At 46.4% G+C, this 19664-nt stretch overlaps 1 protein-coding gene and 1 pseudogene across 6 annotated transcripts in view; one reads left to right on the top strand and one right to left on the bottom strand.

The window, feature by feature from the left end:
• Window positions 1–18846, bottom strand: part of LOC147708148 (bifunctional 3'-5' exonuclease/ATP-dependent helicase WRN pseudogene) — a 40859-nt pseudogene extending 22013 nt beyond the window's left edge.
• The window catches only part of BIRC6 (baculoviral IAP repeat containing 6), a 2386688-nt gene that overhangs the window by 1307817 nt on the left and 1059207 nt on the right, over window positions 1–19664 (top strand). The gene's annotated exons all lie outside the window — the stretch shown is intronic.

Below are 19664 nucleotides of genomic sequence, written 5' to 3'. Positions count from 1 at the left end.
ACATAAACGCATTCTTTCAATTGTTTACAGGAGATGCACTAGTGCTGGTTCCAGGATCCATCACTAAGTAAGAAAAAGTAACGATAACACTACTTACCTGCTAAGTGAATTTCCTCCCAAAGGATAACATTGGTGATTCTATGGGAAAAAGTTTCGAAGTGTCAACTTTTAAAAATACAATAATATTCCTTAAAAATCACAACTGTAACCAAAACGCTTTTACTCAAGTGTTTACAGGAGATGTCCCAGGACTGAATCTAGGATCCAGTCCTTTGGTTAGAAAAGTAACCCATAAAGTAATTAATTGCATTTAACTAGAAATTCCAATTGAGCTCAATGTCACATTGTGTTTAAAATTTTGTTTCCTATTGCAACAACTGTAACTATTGAAGTCAAATGTCTAACACCTATTGGAAAAGTATTAACTAAAGTATTTCATTCTGAGAAAGTATATTTTGATACCTATTGTTGGTTCTAAAATAAAACTGCTATATATTTTATACAAACCATTGGCCTAGAGTTAAGTTCTTGAGTGTGTGAGACCATTTGCTGACTGACTGTTTACAACAAATGCTTTATACTGTCCTCTGATATTGCCTTACTGCTCGACCAAGCTACCACTTTAGAGAGTAAGGTTATATCTAACTTTAGCCTCTGCCAAACCTCTGGGGACTGTGGACTCTGTGCACACTGTACCTTACTTTGGTCCAGTATATACAAAGCCACTTTCTTACAGGAACTTAATCTAGTTCTTACGTTTCTGATGGGTTCGCTGTTTGAACCTTTGCATAATTGCCCTTTGAGGTTTCTCTCATCCAAGACTATTTTTTTGTTGCAATCACATCTGTTAGAAGGGTGAGTGAATTGCAATCTCTTGGCTCCAAACCTCCTTTTACATCTTACCATGCAGATAAGATGGTTCTTAGGACCAGAGCTGCTCTCCTGCCTAAGGTGGTTACTCCATTCCATTTGGGGCAGTCCATTACCTTGCCTGCTTTCTGCCCTCCACCTTATCCTTCTAAGGAGGAAGAGAGACTTCACCGTTTGGACCCCATTGAACCCCAAGATGGCAGTGAGCGTCTTCTTGGATAGAACCAAAGAATTTAGGCTGGTTGATCAGCTCTTCATCGGATATCTTGGCAAGATGAAGGACAAGGCTTTCCACAAAAGAACGCTGTCCAGGTGGATAATCCTTTGCATCAAGGTTTGCTATGCCATGGCCAAGAAAGAGCTTCTTGAAGGTATTTGTGCTCATTCTGGCAGAGCTCAGCCTTCTTCTTCGGCTTTACCTAGAGGTGTCCCTGTGGTTGACATCTGCAAAGCGGCAACTTGGGCGTCCCTCTGCATGTCCATTTTTCTCGTTCTGTGTTACAGGATTTTTTGGTATTTTCAGGCAGGCACCCTCCTCCGAGTGCGGGACTGCTTGGGAATTCAACTCAAAAGGTGAGACAATCACAGGCAGATGTATCTATCAGAAGAACAAGTGACTTACTTTTGATAACACTTTTTCTGGTGGATACAGTGTCTGCCTGTGGATTTCTCACTGACCCACCCGCCTCCCCATTTCCTGTCTGCTAATACCAAAAATAAAGGATTGCATTATCTTTCATACATATATTTTATGTGATTTTTTGGCTTAAATCATGAGTTTACTTGGATTTGGGATCTATCTATGGTGTGTTATTTACTTATTTGGTTGTGTTTTGTATACTTGTGGAATTGTTGTTAGTTCACCCATTTCGCTTCGAAGGCACAGAATAATTGGGTGGGAACTGGCGTCAGTACGCAGACGAAGTCTTCTTATGGCTCCGATAATGTCACGCGGAGTAGCTTGCAGAGCCGTTCCATTGTGACAACCTCATCGATGTGGGAGAGCTAAGTTTCATGGAATGCTGCGCATTGGAATAATTGAAAAGGTGAGGAGTCCACTGGCAGATACTGTATCCACCAGAAAAAGTGCTACAGAAGGTAAGTATCTTGTTCATCCACTCCAAAACCTGCAGGTGTTAAATCTTGCGGGAATGTTACAGGCAGATGTCTGTGACTGATCCGCATTTGCTTTGTCTTTGGTGTTGGGGGACTGGCAACTACTCAGTCCTACTTTGGACTGTATTTCGATGTACCTCAAGGTGATTTGGTAGAGATTGTTGAATCTCCTTGTGGCACAGCAAGATAAGACACTGCGTCTTTTCCATTCTCTGGGATGGCCTTGGTCCCACGGATGATCTTGGGCCCACTCCCGGAGCAGTTGCCGCAACTGGTTGTCCTTGAAATCGAAGTAGTCCGGTACATTTAAAAAAAGGTTGTAGCATCACTTACCCTTCCAAGTCCCTGGAAGGAGTGCAGGCTGCCCCGTGCCTCTAGGCCCTGCTTCCGTGCACCACCAGCAGAGTTAACTCTTACACCCGCCTCCTGAAGTTCCCTGGAGCTTGAGCAACTCCTGCCCAGCTTGAGGAATTCTGTGAAGCCATGGCCCACATCTTTGGGCAATCAACTCCTTCTGGAGTACCTTTTGGGCACGAGGAGCCAAAAGGTGTCACACCTGGATTATCGTTGCGGGACCTCCCCCAGATGGTATTTGTACCCTGTGGATTTGTCCATGGATCCATACTGACTTCCATTCTGTCTCCCCTACCCGGTCTTGTCCATTTGACGCTGTTGCTGACGTTTCCGATGCCGCACGGCAAGAGTGAACCTCTTGTGCTTTTTCACTCTGAGATGGTGGCCTGTCGACCCCGTCCGAGGTTGTGTCTTATTGTGCTCGAGCCAAGTCATCCTTCAGACTCGGATACTTTGGTTCCCTCCTTTGATGAGTTTAAGGATGACTCTGAATATGAGGCCTCTGACCCCACTTAAGACGTCGCCCAGTCCTTCCCGTAGGAGAACTAGTATGAGGAGTTGGGTGATGCCAGTGGGCTAGACACCTCGCAGGACTCTTGAGTTTGCCTCCCCACCTGGCCTGCTACAGGAAGTGCAGGCTTTTTAGGTCAAGGCAGCCATTGAGGGAGTGCCAACATGAGAGGTAGGTTTCAGTTAATACCTTTGCTACTTTCTGGTTCTGAAAAAAGGGCGGAGGCCTCAGCCCTATTCTATACCTTTGCATTCTCAACACCATCCTGACCAAAGACAAGTTCTAAATTCTCACCCTATCCCAGGTCCTGCCTGCCTTACCCTTACTTTCACATTGCTGTCTTGCATGCCCACAGACATTATCTGCCATTCACGGTGGACCCGGAGCATTTCAAATTTGCTGTGCTCCCTTTTGGCCTCACCAGTGCACCCTAGGTGTTTACGAAAGAGATGGCGGTGGTTGCTGCATATCTTCAGAGTGTCGTGTTCATATCTAGGACCCTAATTCTACATTCCCGATTCATGCCCTTGTGAGGTTATAATCAATAATATCCTGATGAAGGCATAAGAATCAGATTCAAATTCAGTAAAAGCCCATGCAATCCAAAGCACAGCACGGCTACTCCCATCGACTCCTAGAAAGCACAACACGTTCTTTAAACAAACCAAGCCTCCAGCAGCCCGGGAAAACCCCCCTGCTTTTGTTTTGATTTGAACAAGAACTCCTGAAGTCCAGAAAGAACTCTTAGTTCTTAGTGACGTCTTATGTCCAACCTTACGTCAAACCCGGCACCTTCAGGTATAAAATACCAACAGTTGCCTTAAGCAAACACATGGTGGTTTGGAGCAGAGCGGCCATCTACTTGCCCGAGAGCCCAGCTGATGCGAGTGCCCACGGAAGCCGCCCCTCCTGTTTGACGCACTGAGAGAGACGCTTTCTTTTTCTCCAGCCGAGAAAATCCAGCTCCGGTGTTTCCAGCCTGCCCTTGCGGGTTGCTTGAATATTGAGTCCTGAGGAAAGAGATACCAGTCCTCCCACATTCTATTACCAAGGTACGGAGCTGACTAAACCCTTAAGAGAATTCTTGATGCAGATTCTTGGCAAAATAATCTTAACTAACCTAACTTAAAAACTGCTACTTACTTGTCCCTTCCCACGTATTAGGCTTAGGTCAGGTACACCGGGGTAGGCTTAGTTAGAAGCACCAGTTGAGTACGTTAGTCAATGTATATATATATATGTATATATTGTATCCTTTTTAAAATATCATATGGCTAAGAACCCATATCAATGCTTTTACAGTATTATTTCATAATACTACTTTTACTGTACGCACTTTACTTTAAGTATTGCAATTGTGGCAATTCACTTCTCTTGCATGAGAAAGAAGACTGCTCAATAAATAACACCTTTTTTATTGAAAACGCCCGTCTCTCTATTTCTCTGCACCCTGGTGAAACTAAGTATGCACTGCTGACTGAGTGAAATAGCTGTCTATTGTTTTTACACGACTCTAGAGATACACTCTTATTCTGAGGGAGCAAAGTTGTCATGTTTATGCGGTTGTCGGAAACTGAATCCCTTCTTGTCTGAGCCAGGGGAGGTAGTCTCTCCCTATTTATTCGAGAAAGTTTCCAATGACCTCTGAGCTAGCTGGCGCAAACCTAAATTAAGTTTAACATAGTCAGTAGAGACCTAGTTGACCTCAGTCCTACGTCTACACTGTTGTTTATGTTATTCCAATGCGCAGAGCCTATTGGGAAAATAGGAACTACACTACAAGAGGGTTGGGTCCCAATCTTTCCCTACCTTGACGGATGGCTGCTTAAGATGGGCTCCCCCCCTGGCAGTCGTTGTTCAACTCCAGGCTATGGTGAACCTTCCCCATTCATTACGGCAAACTTTCAACATGTTGAAGTCACACCAGACTCCTTCTCAAATGCTCACTTTCATTGGAAACATTCTGGACGCAGGGACGTTTCAAGCCTACCCTTATGCGCAGAGTTCCCAGGGCATTCGAGCTGTGATCCATATGATTCTAGCCCATCTCCTGTATTTCGTGAGACTGATTCTGAGGCTGCCGGGTCTCATGGCCTTCTAGATCCTGTGGTGAAGCACACCTTTTGTCACATGTCAAGTCAAGTCAGAGAATTTATATAGCGCACTACCTACCCAGAGGGTCTCAAGGCGCTTAGAAAGGGGAGGAGGATTACTTGTCAAATATCCATGTTTTAAGTTGCTTTCTGAATGCTAGGTGGTTCTGGGTGAGGCGAAGGTACGCGGGGAGTGAGTTCCATGTTTTAGCAGCCAGGTAAGAGAAGGATCTGCCACCCATGGTGGTCTTGTTGATGCGAGGTACAGTGGCGAGGGCTTGGCTGGAAGAACGTAGTTGGCGGGAGGGGGTGTAGAAGGACAGTCGTGAGTTGAGGCATTCTGGTCCGATGTCGTAGAGTGATTTGTGTGCGTGGGTTAGCAGTCGGAAAGTGATTCTCTTATTGACGGGTAGCCAGTGGAGGTCTTTCAGGTGACCAGAGATGTGTTTGTTGCGCGGGATGTCTAATATGATCCTGGCTGAGGCGTTTTGGATTCGTTGGAGTTTCTTCTGGAGTTTAGCGGTAGTACCTGCGTAGAGGGTGTTTCCGTAGTCCAGTCGGCTCGTGACTAGAGCATGGGTGACTGTTTTCCTTGTTTCGGTGGGGATCCAGCAAAATGTTTTCCTGAGCATGCGAAGAATGTTGAAGCAGGATGAGGATACGGCGCTGACTTGTCTGTTCATTGAAAGTGAAGAATCCAGGATCACGCCTAGGTTCCGTGCGTGGTCTGTCGGGATGGGTGCTTTTCCAAGGGCTTCCGGCCACCAAGAGTCGTCCCATGCAGAGGGGGATGTACCTAATATGAGGACTTCTGTTTTGTCTGAGTTCAGTTTCAAACGGCTTTGTTTCATCCATTCGGCAACTTCTTTCATTCCTTCGTGTAGGTTAGTTTTGGCGGTGCTGGGGTCATTGGTGAGAGAAAGGATTAGTTGAGTGTCATCCGCGTAAGAGATGATGTTGAGGTTGTGTTGGCGGGCGATGGCCGCGAGGGGGCTCATGTATACGTTGAAGAGGGTGGGGCTGAGTGAGGATCCTTGTGGTACGCCACAGATGACTTCAGTGGCCTCGGACTTGAATGGTGGGAGGCGGACTCTCTGGGTTCTTCCGGTGAGGAACGAGGTGATCCATTCAAGTGCTTTTCCTTGTATTCCGATGTTATTGAGGCGTTGTAACAGGGTGCTGTGGCAGACTGTGTCGAATGCTGCAGAGAGGTCGAGGAGGATGAGGGCGACTGTGTCTCTATTGTCCAGTAGAGTTCGAATGTCGTCTGTTGCTGCGATGAGGGCGGTCTCAGTGCTGTGTTTTGCTCGGAAGCCAGATTGTGAGGAGTCGAGGGATTTGTTGGCTTCGAGGAAAGCGGCGAGCTGGTTGTTGACGGCTTTCTCGATGACTTTGGCCGGGAATGGAAGGAGCGAAATGGGGCGGTAATTTTTGAGTTCGGTGGGGTCCGCTGTGGGTTTTTTCAGAAGGGCGGTGAGTTCAGCGTGTTTCCAGTCTTCCGGGAAGGTGGCGGAGTTGAAGGAGCAGTTGATGACGTCTCGGAGGTGCGGTGCTATGACGGAGTCTGCTTTGTTGAAGATGTGGTGAGGACATGGATCTGTGGGGGATCCTGAGTGGATGGAGTTCATCAGGCGGATGGTGTCCTCAGTGGAGATTGGGTTCCAGTTGTTAAGGGTGTTCACGGGGGGAGAGTGTTCAGCAGATGGTTGGGTGGGTTGGTCTCCGGGTTGGTTGTCGAAGCTGTTGTGGATGTCTGCAATCTTGTTGTGGAAAAATGAGGCTAGGGAGTCGCAGAGGGCTTGGGAGGGGGTGATGTCGTTGGAGTTGGCCGAGGGGTTGGAAAATTCCTTGACGATGTTGAAGAGTTCCTTGCTGTTGTGGGCGTTGTTGTCAAGTCGATCCTTGAATGCTGTTTTCTTGGCCTTTCGGATTAGTTGGTGGTGAGTGCGGGTGGCGTTTTTGAAGGCGTCCTTGGTGCTAAAGGTTGGGTCTTTTTTCCAGGCCTTTTCAAGGGAGCGGCAGAGTTTCTTGGACTTCTTAAGATCATCGTTGAACCAGGAGGCCTTCTTGTTGCCAGGTTTGCTTTGACGTTTTTTCAGTGGTGCTAAGGTGTCGGCGGTGTTGGATAACCATAGGGTGAGGTTAGCGGCGGCTTGGTTTGGGTTAGAAGAGTGGGCTGGGGTGTTTAGAAGGAGCGATGCGGAGATCTGGTCGGTGGTGATTTTGTTCCAGTTTCTTTGCAGAGTTGGTTGGAGGTGGTTGGTGGGTTTTGGCTTGTTGTAGTTGAAGTGAACGCAGCTGTGGTCAGTCCAGAGGAGGTCCGTAGTGTGGCTGAAGGAGACATGATTGCTGGAGGTGAAGATGGGGTCAAGTGTGTGACCTGCGATGTGGGTGGGGGAAGTGACTAGTTGTTTAAGTCCGAGGTTGGCGAGGTTGTCCAAGAGGGTGGAGGTGTTGCGGTCGTTGATCTTTTCAAGGTGAAAGTTGAAGTCTCTCAGAAGGATGTAGTCTTTGGAGGGGAGCGCGTGTGGAGTGATGAAGTCCGTGATGTCTTCACTGAATTTTGCGCGGGGTCCTGGTGGTCTGTAGAGGAGGGTGCCTCTGAGTGTGGTCTTGGGGTCGATGTGTATTTGGAAGTGAAGGTGTTCGGAGTTGGCGAGGTTGGCGTCAGAGCTGGTTGAGATGCGGATAGATTTCTTATGTACGATAGCGATTCCTCCTCCTGAGGAGCCTGCGATTGCAGGCTCCTCAGTGGGATCTGAATCCCTGGTGGGCACAGCACCCAGGGGAATCTCTCTGATTGTGTCCAGATTTTGGAAGAGACTGAACAAGATCTGCAGTGATAATTACTGAACTGCTATCTGGTCAGTGGTGGACCCCTACCCTTTCCCCTCCTGTTGTGGACAGTGGTAATTGATGGCTCGCTCCTGGGATGGGATAGCCACCTGGAAGAGGTGTAGATCCGAGGCCTCTGGTGGAGACCCAGGTCCACATCAACTTGTTGGAGATGTGGGCCATCTCCCTGGAATTGAAAGCCTTCCTTCCATCTATCAAAGGGAAGCTGGTTCAGTTGTTCAAAGAAAGCACAGCCGCAATTTGTACTGCAACAAGTAGGGCAGAGTTGGTTCATGGACTCTGTGCCAGGAGGCCCCGCACCTCCGGAAGTGACTTGAACATCAGGACATCTCCTTGGTTGTACAAAAGCTGGTGGGATCTCTGACTTTCATGGTACACTAACTCAGCCACCAATGCCTTGCGAATCACAATATAGATCTACACCTCAAGGAGGTGAGAGATGTTTTATGCGAATGGGGAGAACGTGGGCTCTATTTGTTCGCCACTGCCTAGAACATGCAATGTCAGCACTTCTCCACATTGGAGTTTCTAAAGCGGCTTTTGCTTGGTGAAGCGTTCTGTATATAGTGGAATTTTGGACTCCTGTTAGCCTACATGACAATATCCATATTTCACCGAGTTCTAAATAAGATCAGGTGTAGGAAAGTGGATACCTGACTATGGTTACCCCAGATTTTTTTGCCTTGTGTTTAGCTGGTTTTCGACTTAGTTGGCCTGGTTCCCTGCTAATCAGGGCCCCAGGCTATCTTGTCTCTCCTTAAAATGGACTCCATGTACTTTAGGTACATAACCAATTTGGTACTGGACACCTTGTCAGCCCCTATACAGTGCACTATAGGTGCCAAGAGCATAGGTGCATCCAAGGCCTACCAGGGGCTGCAGCATATCTTTTGCCACCCCTGGCTGGTTCTTAAATTGACACAACTGGCTGATCAGTCAGCTGGGGCAAGGTGGTGTAATCACCCCTTGCTTAGATATAGTATACCGATATCCAAACCTATATCTGGACACATATATACCTATAAGTCACTCCTATGGCAGGCCTTATCAATCCTGGAGGCAGAGTGCTTGGTTTTATGTGAGATGGTGCTCTAGCATGAGCTGAGCCTGTCTGCAGCTGTCGGGACCAACTCCCTTAGCTGTTCTGGGATATTGCCATACCATATACTCTTAAGCGCATTATAATCCATCGCGGTTATGTGCTAACTTTGGTTTGGCTTTATCAAAACATGTCGTGTAAGGTGTCATACGATTTGGAATACTATCTCCTCGCCAGCCCTGGCGACGGGGATAGCATTCCACCTTTCTAGAGGGAGAAGACATGTTACTTTGCTAAAACGCGGTTGATTTTAACCAGAGCCTCAGCATCACAAAATGGATGCTGCTGCCACCGACACGAGTCTGACCTCCTGCTGCTGACCGAAACTTGTCAGAGGAGGCCTAGACAAAGGGTTTCCTGTCGCAGGGAGGTGATACACCTCCCCAGACAGGAGATAGTGTATTGGGGCAGGGTGGGTTAAATGAAACAAGACACTGCCTGGGGCGCACAAGGCTTCCCCTTGCATAATCCGGTCAAACCGGTTCTGGGGCATTCCAGCCCCAGTCCCAGCACGACCCTGGACAAAGGGAAAGGGGTGTAACCACTCCCTTCCTGGGTCCCACCCATAGGAGGGCCCTTACAGGTGATCCAGCCCACTAGATTGGTATAAGAGTGGGAGCAGTGCTAGTGCACTCAGATTATCCCGACTGAAACTTATGAAACGAAACTCTGGACCCTTCGACATCCTACTCGACGTAGAAGACTGAAGAATCTCCCTTGTGGTCAAGGAGTGACTACCCTGTGCAAACAGGCACCATCCAGCACCTCGACGTTTGCTTTGTTGCAGTTCCCGCCAGGACTCGAGCGACAGAGATCGACAAGACCCAGCGTGCCTGCCTTCTAACAGCCCGATCCCCAGTCCCTGCAGAGCTGAGACCCGTGGAGGCGACCTGAAGCGTGGGGCCGGCCATCTTGGAAAGACCACGAGGCGCTGACCGTGCAGCTCCCGAGGCACCCTCGAAGCTGTGCATTGGGGTTTGAGAAGCCCCAGCCCTGAGCCACTCTTGCACTGAAGCTCACCCCTCTACACTCACGAGTGCTGTGTGGGGCCCTTCTGCATCTTTTGGCTCAACGCGTTGGTCCGCTCGCTTGCCCGTTGGCTAGCGGCCCCAGTACCGACGAACCTTTGAATTTGACCTGCCAGTACGGTTGCTCTGGACTGGCCCTCGCTCCCCTGAAAAGGAGCACCCGCTCTGACCTTCCTGGTCCGAGTAAGAAGCGATCTTCGAATCCTACGTGGGTTGCGCTTTCCAAGGTTTGTTTGCTCCAATCCGGAAGCCGACACCGAGAGCCTACGTGGGACAGCTTGTGGTCCACTCCTGGACATCCTCGGTGCCCCAGAGTCCACGTGGCAGCGGAGATAAGCTTCTCGACAACCACCTGATTGCGCCCGACATTGCCTGGTTCCTTCCTGGTTCCACCCTGGTCACTGCTGAGTGACCCAGACTCTGTCCCCTCTGCTTTCAGGTTCCCTTCAGCTTCGATCCACCCTTGGATCGCACCGGACACTTCTCTTCTGGCCGCCTGCAGCATCATCATCTACAGGCTCCATAGATCCACACGACGAAAGCCGACACGACTTTGCACCTGTGCACCCGCTTCCTGTGGGTGAGGTAACTCTTGAACGTCGGTGCTCCTGTATAGGTATACACCTCTAGTGTCGAAGTCTAAAGTTTTGTCCTTCTAGGTCAGTCGGAAGACTCTTAAAACAGTAACTCGATAACTTTTACGCACCATTGACTTTGCATTGGTGCATGTGTGTGCTTTCAGCGCTGCACCCGAATCCCGCGGGCTTTTCCTGACTTCAGCATTGCTAGTCCCGATTGCTCCCAGCGATTCCCAAGGCCTCAGGCCTTACCACTGTTCGATTAGTGATACTTATACCACTATTTTAGTATATGGTTTGAGTGGCCCCTGGGCCTCATCCATAATTGTGCAACTTTTATATGTTTAACTGTGCTTTTGTTTAAACGCTTGTGCCTCTAGACTCATAAAGAGTATAGAGGATTATTCTAGTAATAGATACATATATTTTTATAATATATAACTTGTGTGGTGTCCTTTCATTTGATATTACTGGATTGTGATTGGTAAAACCGCTTGCTTAACACGACCTCTTAAGTTAAGCCTTTAAGGCTGCTTAGTCCATGCTACCCTTAGGATAGCTTGTCTATAAGGTTGACTTACAACCAGACACCATCAGGGATTGTTTGGACTGATACAAGGTGCCCCCAGAATTGGAGACATCATATATCAGGCCAACTTCTCACATCAGGACTAACCTGGCACAAATTATCCTAGTGGCCCCGGATTGGGTCTGCAGAATATGGTATTCTGAACGTCTGGGCCTCAGCATTTGTCCTTCGGTCAGGCTGCCCCTTCAGGAGAATCTCTGGTCACAACAGCAGGGCTGGATCTTGCACTAGAATCTGTGCATGCTCCATCTTCATGCTTGGAGGCTGAGCAGCAAAAGCTAAGTGTCCTCAATCTCCACCCGAGGTCGTTAATGGTACTCTGGCAGTCAGGCGTCACTTTACAAAATCTTTATATGCCTGCTGTTGGGACAAGATCTTCCGGTGGATCCCCACCGAGACCAGGAAGACGGTCACCCAGGCCCTCGTCACCAGCCGTCTGGACTACGGCAACTCCCTCTACGCCGGAACCATCGCCAAACTCCAGAAGAGACTCCAGCGGATTCAGAACGCCTCAGCACGACTCATCCTGGTCATCCCCCGTCGCAGCCACATCTCCGGACACCTGAGAGATCTGCACTGGCTCCCGGTCAACAAGAGAATCACCTTCCGTCTCCTCACCCACGCACACAAAGCCCTACACAACCAAAGCCCAGGATACCTCAACAGCCGCCTCAACTTCTACGCCCCCACACGCCAGCTTCAATCGACCGGCCACGCCCTCGCCGCCGTCCCCTGCATCCGAAGAGCCACCACAGGAGGAAGGTCCTTCTCCTACCTGGCCGCCAAGACTTGGAACTCCCTCCCGACCCACCTCCGCCTGACCCAGGACCACCTTGCCTTCAGGAAGCAGCTCAAGACTTGGCTGTTCGAGCAGTAGCGGACCCCCCCTCCCCTAGCGCCTTGAGACCCTCCGGGTGAGTAGTGCGCTATATAAATGCTTTGATTGATTGATTGACAAGTTTATGGCTTAGTGTTCATCCAAGCAGGTTGGCCCACTTCATGCCAAAATGTCTGAGGTGTTCCTGTTTGTGTAATCATTAGCCTTGCGATGTCTGGCTCTGAGCACTGTCAAAGGGCATTTGTCAGCTATCTTGGCCTTTTGATGGTTGGCGAATCATCCGTTCCTGTTTAAGTCACCTGCTGTGACTCCGTTCTTGAAAGGTTTGCATCTTTTTTCCTCCTTCTCCCTTCATTATACCCCTATTGGATTTAAATTTGGTATTGATCTACCTGATGTGTTCCCCCCCCTTTGAACCCCGTTGTCCACTCAGGCTTCTAACAATTAAGACAGTAGTCTTGATTCCCAGTGGCTTGGAGGGTGAGCGAATTTCTGCTCCTCTCCGCTCATCCACTTTATACCACCTTGTATCAGGATAAACTGGTTCTTCGAACATGGTCTGTTTTTCTGTCTAAAGTGGTGACTCCATTAAACGTCAGTCAAACTGTCACCCTTCTGACATTTTATGATCCCTATCACCCCTCTTAGGTGGACGAGAAGCTCCATCTTTTGGACTCAGATTACTTTTTATATTGATCATGCCATCGAACACCGCCTGGACGATCAGCTTTTCTTTGGATTAAATGGATTCGAAGAAGAGCAAGGCAGTGTAGAAGAGAACCATCTCTTGATGGATTGAACTCAACATAAAAATCTGCTACTCAGTAGTGAAGTAGCAGTCCCTGGAAGGCTTGAGGGCTTACTCAAACAGAGCCAAGTCTCAAATTACTTTTTGGCCCGCAGGGTTCCCCTCCTTCACATAAGCGAGGCAGCAACATGGGAGTCGCTTCATATGTTCACAAAGCACTATTGCCTGGACAGTCAGGTCTATCGAGATGGGCATTTCTCCTGCTCAGTCCTGCAGGACCTTTTGTTTTATGACCGTTTGCAATCTTTCCTCGAGGGAGGTTGTTGCTTTGCTATCTATTCTAAGGTAAGAAATATGCGGTTAAAAGTCTCTTCCAGAAGAAAATGTTACTTGCCTTCTATAAAGTCTTTTCTGGTTGAGACTTTCAAACCTCAAATTCCTTACCGACCCTCCCTTTCTCTTCGCTCTGTGAATTGGACTCTTTCTTTTGGAAGGTTCTCATTCGCTTCTGTACCCTGGTCACAACCTTTGTGAATTAGTTCGTCTTCTGTAGGCGAAGAATGCATCACGAAAGAAACTGATGTCGGCGCTCTGGGGTGGCACCAAATATACTCCCCAGGCACCTGATAATTGCTGCAGATGACATTGATGCAGATCTGTCAGTGCCACCTGCCAGCACACAGAGGTACAGCTGAAGAATTTCTGGATTCAGTCTGATGCCTGGTGGAGTAGTCTAAGGTAGAGTCTCAACTAAAAAAGGTGTTACCGAAGGTAAGTAACTTGTTCATCTAGTCCCTGGTGGTAAGGCGTAGTACTATATCAAAACTGAGCTCTCCTTCTAATAAGTCAATATGGTGTTACTTAAGGCAATTAGGTTTGTCTTGTGTTGGTACATCTCATCAATTTCAGAAAAATATGATCTACTTATTCAGCTGCTGTCGTACATCAGTATGTTAGAAAACAGTCAAGAATCCCAGTTGTGATGTGTTTTAACATGAATGTCAATCAGTCATGAAGTCTAGTTTCAAAGGCATGTACCTTTTACATATGAATCCATTGCCAGCAAATAATCGTCATCTAAGCCCTTGGAGCATGGTTGAGGCAGTAGTCACCCTCCCTCACACTAGTCCAACAGAGCAATGTTTTCTGATGATGGAGCAGTAAAACAATATGGAAAGTACGTTGTTTGCTCAAAATTTAGAGAAATTCAGTAATTTTCCTGCAAACTAGTCACCATCTTGGGATTCTGGCTTTTTCTTTTCTAGTTAAAGCCATGACTTCAAGTTTCAGCAGTGTGTTTCTTATCCAAAATGTAATCCAGAAGAAGTTCCTTTCACAACAGCAGTGTTTGCCTCCTCCTTATAAGTTCTGGTAAACAAATACCTTGAACCTATCTCATGCCCTACACGGCGGTCTGTATGTGGTTTTTAACATATTGATTCGAAGGGTATGCTGCAATCATTGTACATTGATTTGTCAGAGGAACAATCCATTAATCCGGAAAATGTGTTCACACATGAATATTCAGGATACATATATTTGGAATTTATAAGTTTGTTGTATGTGATGTACGAGAGAAGCAGTATTCTTTTAAAATAATTCTGTGGATGGAACCATGTTTTAATTGTATGAACCGTGTATACAATTTGCTCATTTTACTGATGCAAGAGTGTCAACAGCTGTTTTGTTGCGGGATTTTCCACTGCAGGTGATCTGTAGGGCAACCACTTGGACTTCTCTGAATAATTATATAAAAAACTGTCTTGTCTAATTCTTGGATAGGCGTTTTGTTTGGAAGTTCAGTATTTTAGCACATTTTAAAGTGGCATTTTTTTTTAGACAATCTTGACAGTTGAATTGCCCAGTGTCCCACCTTCGGTGTTTATTAGGCAGTATTTAAGAAATGTTTAAAAAGATTTAGAATCTGCAGAAGAAACAACATCTATAACATTGGTGCTGTTAAATATCATGTTTCCTCTTCAGATTGTTATTCTGTTATCATAAATTATTCCTGGTCTTTTGTGGCGTATGTATCTGGGAAATGATGCAATGGACAAGCAGCTTGATTTATCCATTAAGATGTCCTTATTTCCTACACCTCTCCCTGTGACTGCAAATGTGAAAGTTTTTGTTGGCCCATCCTCTGGGCTTGATTATTTCAAAGATAAATCATTGGGAGAGTAGTCCAGTTATAAAAGCACAAAATAAAAATAAATAAACACAACATTTTATTTACAAATAGAAGCTTAAAACAATTAATTTTTACAATGTTATGCCATTAAAACCATACTTTTCCTGATGTAAAATGCAGCTTTTAAGAACTGGGCTACCCTCCACGCTGTATGCTCATTCTCTAATAATTGCAGCTGGAGCATTGCTTCACGGCACTGCCTGAGCCCAAGTGTTCTTTGAAAGGGGATAATCCAAACTTCCCTATGATCATGACAAAATTGACAAAATAGGACCAAGTGCATGGTCGATTGGGAAGAGATGTTCTCGCAGGGGCACTGTTACAGGGTACAAGAACAATCGTTCATTTTGGGGAATGTCATCAACCTATGTATAACACCCAATCTTAACCTCGTAAGAAAGAATCTGTCAAAAGTTCCAGGTACAAAAGATAAATAGGGCTCCGTTCCAAAAGTGGTGCGTAGCAGCTGATGACTTCTCACGTTACTTTTAGATGCAGATTCTCTGTGTAGTCTTTTAGCTTCTAGGAGCTGAATACCCTCTTTCTTTAATGACTTTCTTGAGATATCCATCATTGATGGTGGGGTAGTAAAATATTCGGGATGGCCCAACTCACTCATAAAGTCAAATACAAATGTAATCCAAGGGATTCTATAGGCTTCATCCAGCTGTAGAACATCTTTTAAAATCACTCTGTTCAGCTCTGTCTGGTCCTTACACCAGACCCTATGCCACAAGAGGATTGGCTCTAAGTTTACCAAGTTTGCTAAATAGCAAAGGGCCAACTCCTCGTGGCAAATAAACGTGGAGGTACTAGGAGGGACAGAGAATATACCTTATAAAAGCATTTTCTATCTTTTTGCAAAGAGTTAATATCGGCAAAGATCCACACCCCGGCTCCATAAGTTGCCATGGAGACGCACTTGACTTTATATATATGTAACCGCTCTGAACGCGGTTTCCTACCTAACTTCTTTGCAAAGCTTGATAGTGCTGCGGTAGATCTGGGAAAAGCTGTTTTTTTTATCAGCTATGGCAGGGGCCCATGAATCTAGATAGTTAAAAAATACACCTAGGTAAGAAAAGTTTTTTGTGGACGCTAGCTTTTTCCCATCGATGAACATTTCACAAGTTTTCTGCATCCCTTGCTTACACCTCATAACATAGGTCTTGGTTATATTAGTTTGAAGACCAAGATTGGCCATAAATATACAAAAAATATCCAGGGCTCTTTGGAGGCCATTTTGAGTTCTGGCCATCAACACCGCATCGTCCGCATAGAGGAGTGCGGGGATCGATCAGCCACCTACTTGAGAATAGTCTATGCCCTGGGAAAGTAGTGCATCTTCAAGTCCATTTATGTAGAGATTAAAAAGGAAGGGGGCCAGCACACAACCTTGTCTGACCCCTCTCCTAATTGGGAAAGCTTCAGTGCATTCTCCCTTCTGGCCAAAGCGGACGCTTGCTGACGCGTCACTATACAATTGGCGTAGGAGCTTGATCATTTGTAAATCAATCCCCATGCTTTCAAGGACCTCCCACAGCCTTTCATGCTTTACTGAATCAGAGGCCGCGGTGAGGTCGACAAAAGCCATAAAGAGGCTACCTTTTTTTGCTCTAGTGTATTTCCCTATTATTAATGTGAGGTTTAATAACTGCTCAATAGTGCCCAGGCCGTCACGGTACCCATATTGCAGATCTGATAATCTTCTTTTCCTCTGCCCAATCTGCTAAGCGTTCCAAAATAACCCTCCCTAATAACCTTGACTATAGAGTCCAGAAGAGAGATTGGCCTGTAGCATCCTGGGTCTTCACGGTTACCCTTTTTAAAAATTGGAATAATTATTGATTTTGCCCATGTAGGGGGAAGGGTAGACCTTATGCTAGCGTTAAAGACCTGGGTTAATATGGGCCCCCACAGGGTAATACTATGTTTATACAAATCAACAGGTACCTCGTCGGGCCCTGGTGCTTTACCACCCGCACTTTATGCCAGAGCCCTGATCACCTCCTCCAAGGTAATTTCTAGGTCAATGTGTTCCCAAATGATTGGAGTGCCAACTTCCGGGTGGCTGCCTAAAACCCCCTGATGGTTGTATAATTTGGAAAAATGAGTAATCCATGCTTTTTCCATTATAGCTATCTCCACTGAGGGACCTTTGCTAGAGGCTAAGAAAAGAGTTCTCAGAACCTTCCAAAAGGCAGTGCCGCATTATGCAGGGAGTCCCAGGCCTCGTTACGTAGGGTTTGTTTTCTTTTACTAATAGCCCTCCTATAGTCTATCCTGGCTTGGGTGATTTTAGGCAAAGATCGTGGCTTAGTATGCAGTACCTTCTTTAGGTAGGTGTATCCCCTAGTGCATCTGGTGTTAAACCATCCATCGTGTTTCAGTTTATTTTTGAACTGTACTGTCATCGAATTCCTAACTGCCCTAGTAATTTCTACAGAGCAGTTCACTATTGTTATATCTGGAGCTTTCTCACTTAGGCAAGTATCTATCTCTCCCCTACATTTCTCTAGGACATTTCTAGTTAACACATCTGGATCAACCTTTGACCACTTTAATGGGAGACCATTTATCGATTTCACTTCTACCGTTCCCTGCAAGCAGGTGTATGAGTCATGCTTATTCTGGATATACGTGCGAGTGTTGAGTTTTAAAAGAAGAGGAAAGTGATTGCTTAAAGCGATGTCACACACCACACTAGAGAGTATCATATGAGCACGCATAGATGAAATCAATATAAAATCAATTGTGGTAGCATAGCCTCTCCTATTGAATGTGGGCAAAAAGCCCACTGGGGGGTTTGAGATCTCATTAACAAACGCCAAGTCTAGTTTAGAAATGAGATCATTAAAGATGTCTCCTGTCTTGGAATGAGTAAAATGTGTGCAACTAACTGCTTCATTATAACTGCCACACAGTCTATTATCTACGTTATTGCATAACCCACAATTAAAATCACCCAACAGCAGAGTCACTGTATCTCTGCTTTTCCCATCCGAAATTTTAGTTATTGTGGCCAGGATACCTCTAACTACTCCTTCCAGTTAATTTTGCTTGATGTTATTGTACAAATTGATCAAGAGTATTCAGCGCGTTGTAGTGGGGACTAACACGACTACATGGAAATAATTCCCCCCCTTGATGAAGGGTAATCTTGGGTATGGGCAACCTATTTGATATGTATGTTGAGTTCCCTCCTTTGGGCCTCCCTCCCAGACCTTTCACTGCTGGAGTGTTAAATGTCTTGTAGCCATTTAACTGTATTGGCTCTATTTCCCAGGTCTCCTGCAGGCATAGAATTTCTATATTCCCCACAAAAGCCTCCCAAGCTGGGTTCTGAACCTTTAAGGATAGACCAGAGATGTTCCAAGACACCACTGTGCAGGTTGTATGGACTGATGTTGCCAGGGGTGTATTGCTAAGCGGCCCTGCTGCGTTAAAGGGATCCAAGGTGGATAGTTTGGGTGTCCCCGATAGCTACAACTCCTGCTCCAGCAGGTTTACAGTACCCCCAGCATCTCCCATCCTGTGTAATGATCCCTCACCCTGTCTGGGGCTTGAACCCCCTGTTAAATACACATTCCGAGAGGTATCCAAGTCATGGTTGATCTCCTGTAAGGTGCTATTTCGTAACTCCCTTGTGTCTTCAGCGTTATCAGAGGCGGGGGGGGGCAGACAAACTACCCCTCCCAGACTGTAAAGGGGGTCAAAGAAGTTAAAAGTTGGAATACCATAACTACAGTATGGTCTGTTACTATTATTGTCAAATAGGGAGGGCTGCTCAGACCTTAAATAATGTCGATAAAAGAACCCTAAAGGAACTACGCCTACCACCCCTTCCCCCATTGTTTGGCACTTGGATTGTTGAAGAATACTTTTTACCAGATCCGGTGAATCGAATGTAATCACTACACAATCTCCAGGAAGTGTTTTTGGGGCAGAACCTACCCAGGAGATTAGACGCGCCATCTTTGAATTCTGAAAATAGAGCATTAGTATGGCCCGTCGTGATGGCAAGTGTGTGCAGTGCCTTATTTTTCAGGAAGGACCAGTGCTCAAACACTCCCTGTTGTAAGTGGGGTACATTAGTTGGAACAACAGTATAAGGTGTGGCCTCTGGTGGAAGATGTAAAAAGGTCGGCTTTGATGAATAATTATCTATCTGGGTACGGTTGTGCCCCCTTATTTGCTCTCTAGGATGTGGCCTAATAGAATTTGCCTGGTTGGCCTGTGTAATGGGGCATGATGGGGTTATCTCACTCCGGCTCACACCCCCAATCTCTATAAGAGGTTAGGTAGCACGCGTACTGGGAGCCATTGGCGCTGCTTCACGTTTTGGATTAAGTATAGGCCTTGCTTGCGGGGCAATATTAGTTAAATGAGTGTTATTCTGGGTCTTCGGGCCAAACTGGCATACACATTTGTTAGAAGTAAGCTTAATCTCACGTGATGTCTGCGGGACTGGTTGTGGGTGTTCCAGTGAGTGTTTGACCGCCCCCTCCAGATTCAATAGCCTTTCTTCTATATTAGATAGCTTAGTTAGCACTGGCCTAATTAGAGTTGAGAAAATACCTTCTATTTTGTCCCAGAAGAATGGCTGAATCTTATCATCTGTGTCCCCCCTACGAGAGTACTCCCTATGCTTGCCGGGGTATTTTCTAGGTCTACATTATCTAACTCTAGCCCCGTCGTGTTCTTGCCTACGGTATGCATTTTTATGTGTTGTAGGTCCTTGTCCACGTCTTTTTTTTTTAAGGAGGTACTACGCCCTTAGCCTGAATGATCTT

This window comes from Lissotriton vulgaris, chromosome 6, assembly GCF_964263255.1.
Source record: "Lissotriton vulgaris chromosome 6, aLisVul1.2, whole genome shotgun sequence".
Classification (NCBI taxonomy): Eukaryota; Metazoa; Chordata; class Amphibia; order Caudata; family Salamandridae; genus Lissotriton; species Lissotriton vulgaris.
The sequence above is the reverse complement of the archived record's forward strand: the minus strand, read 5'-3'. Positions and strand labels throughout refer to the sequence as shown.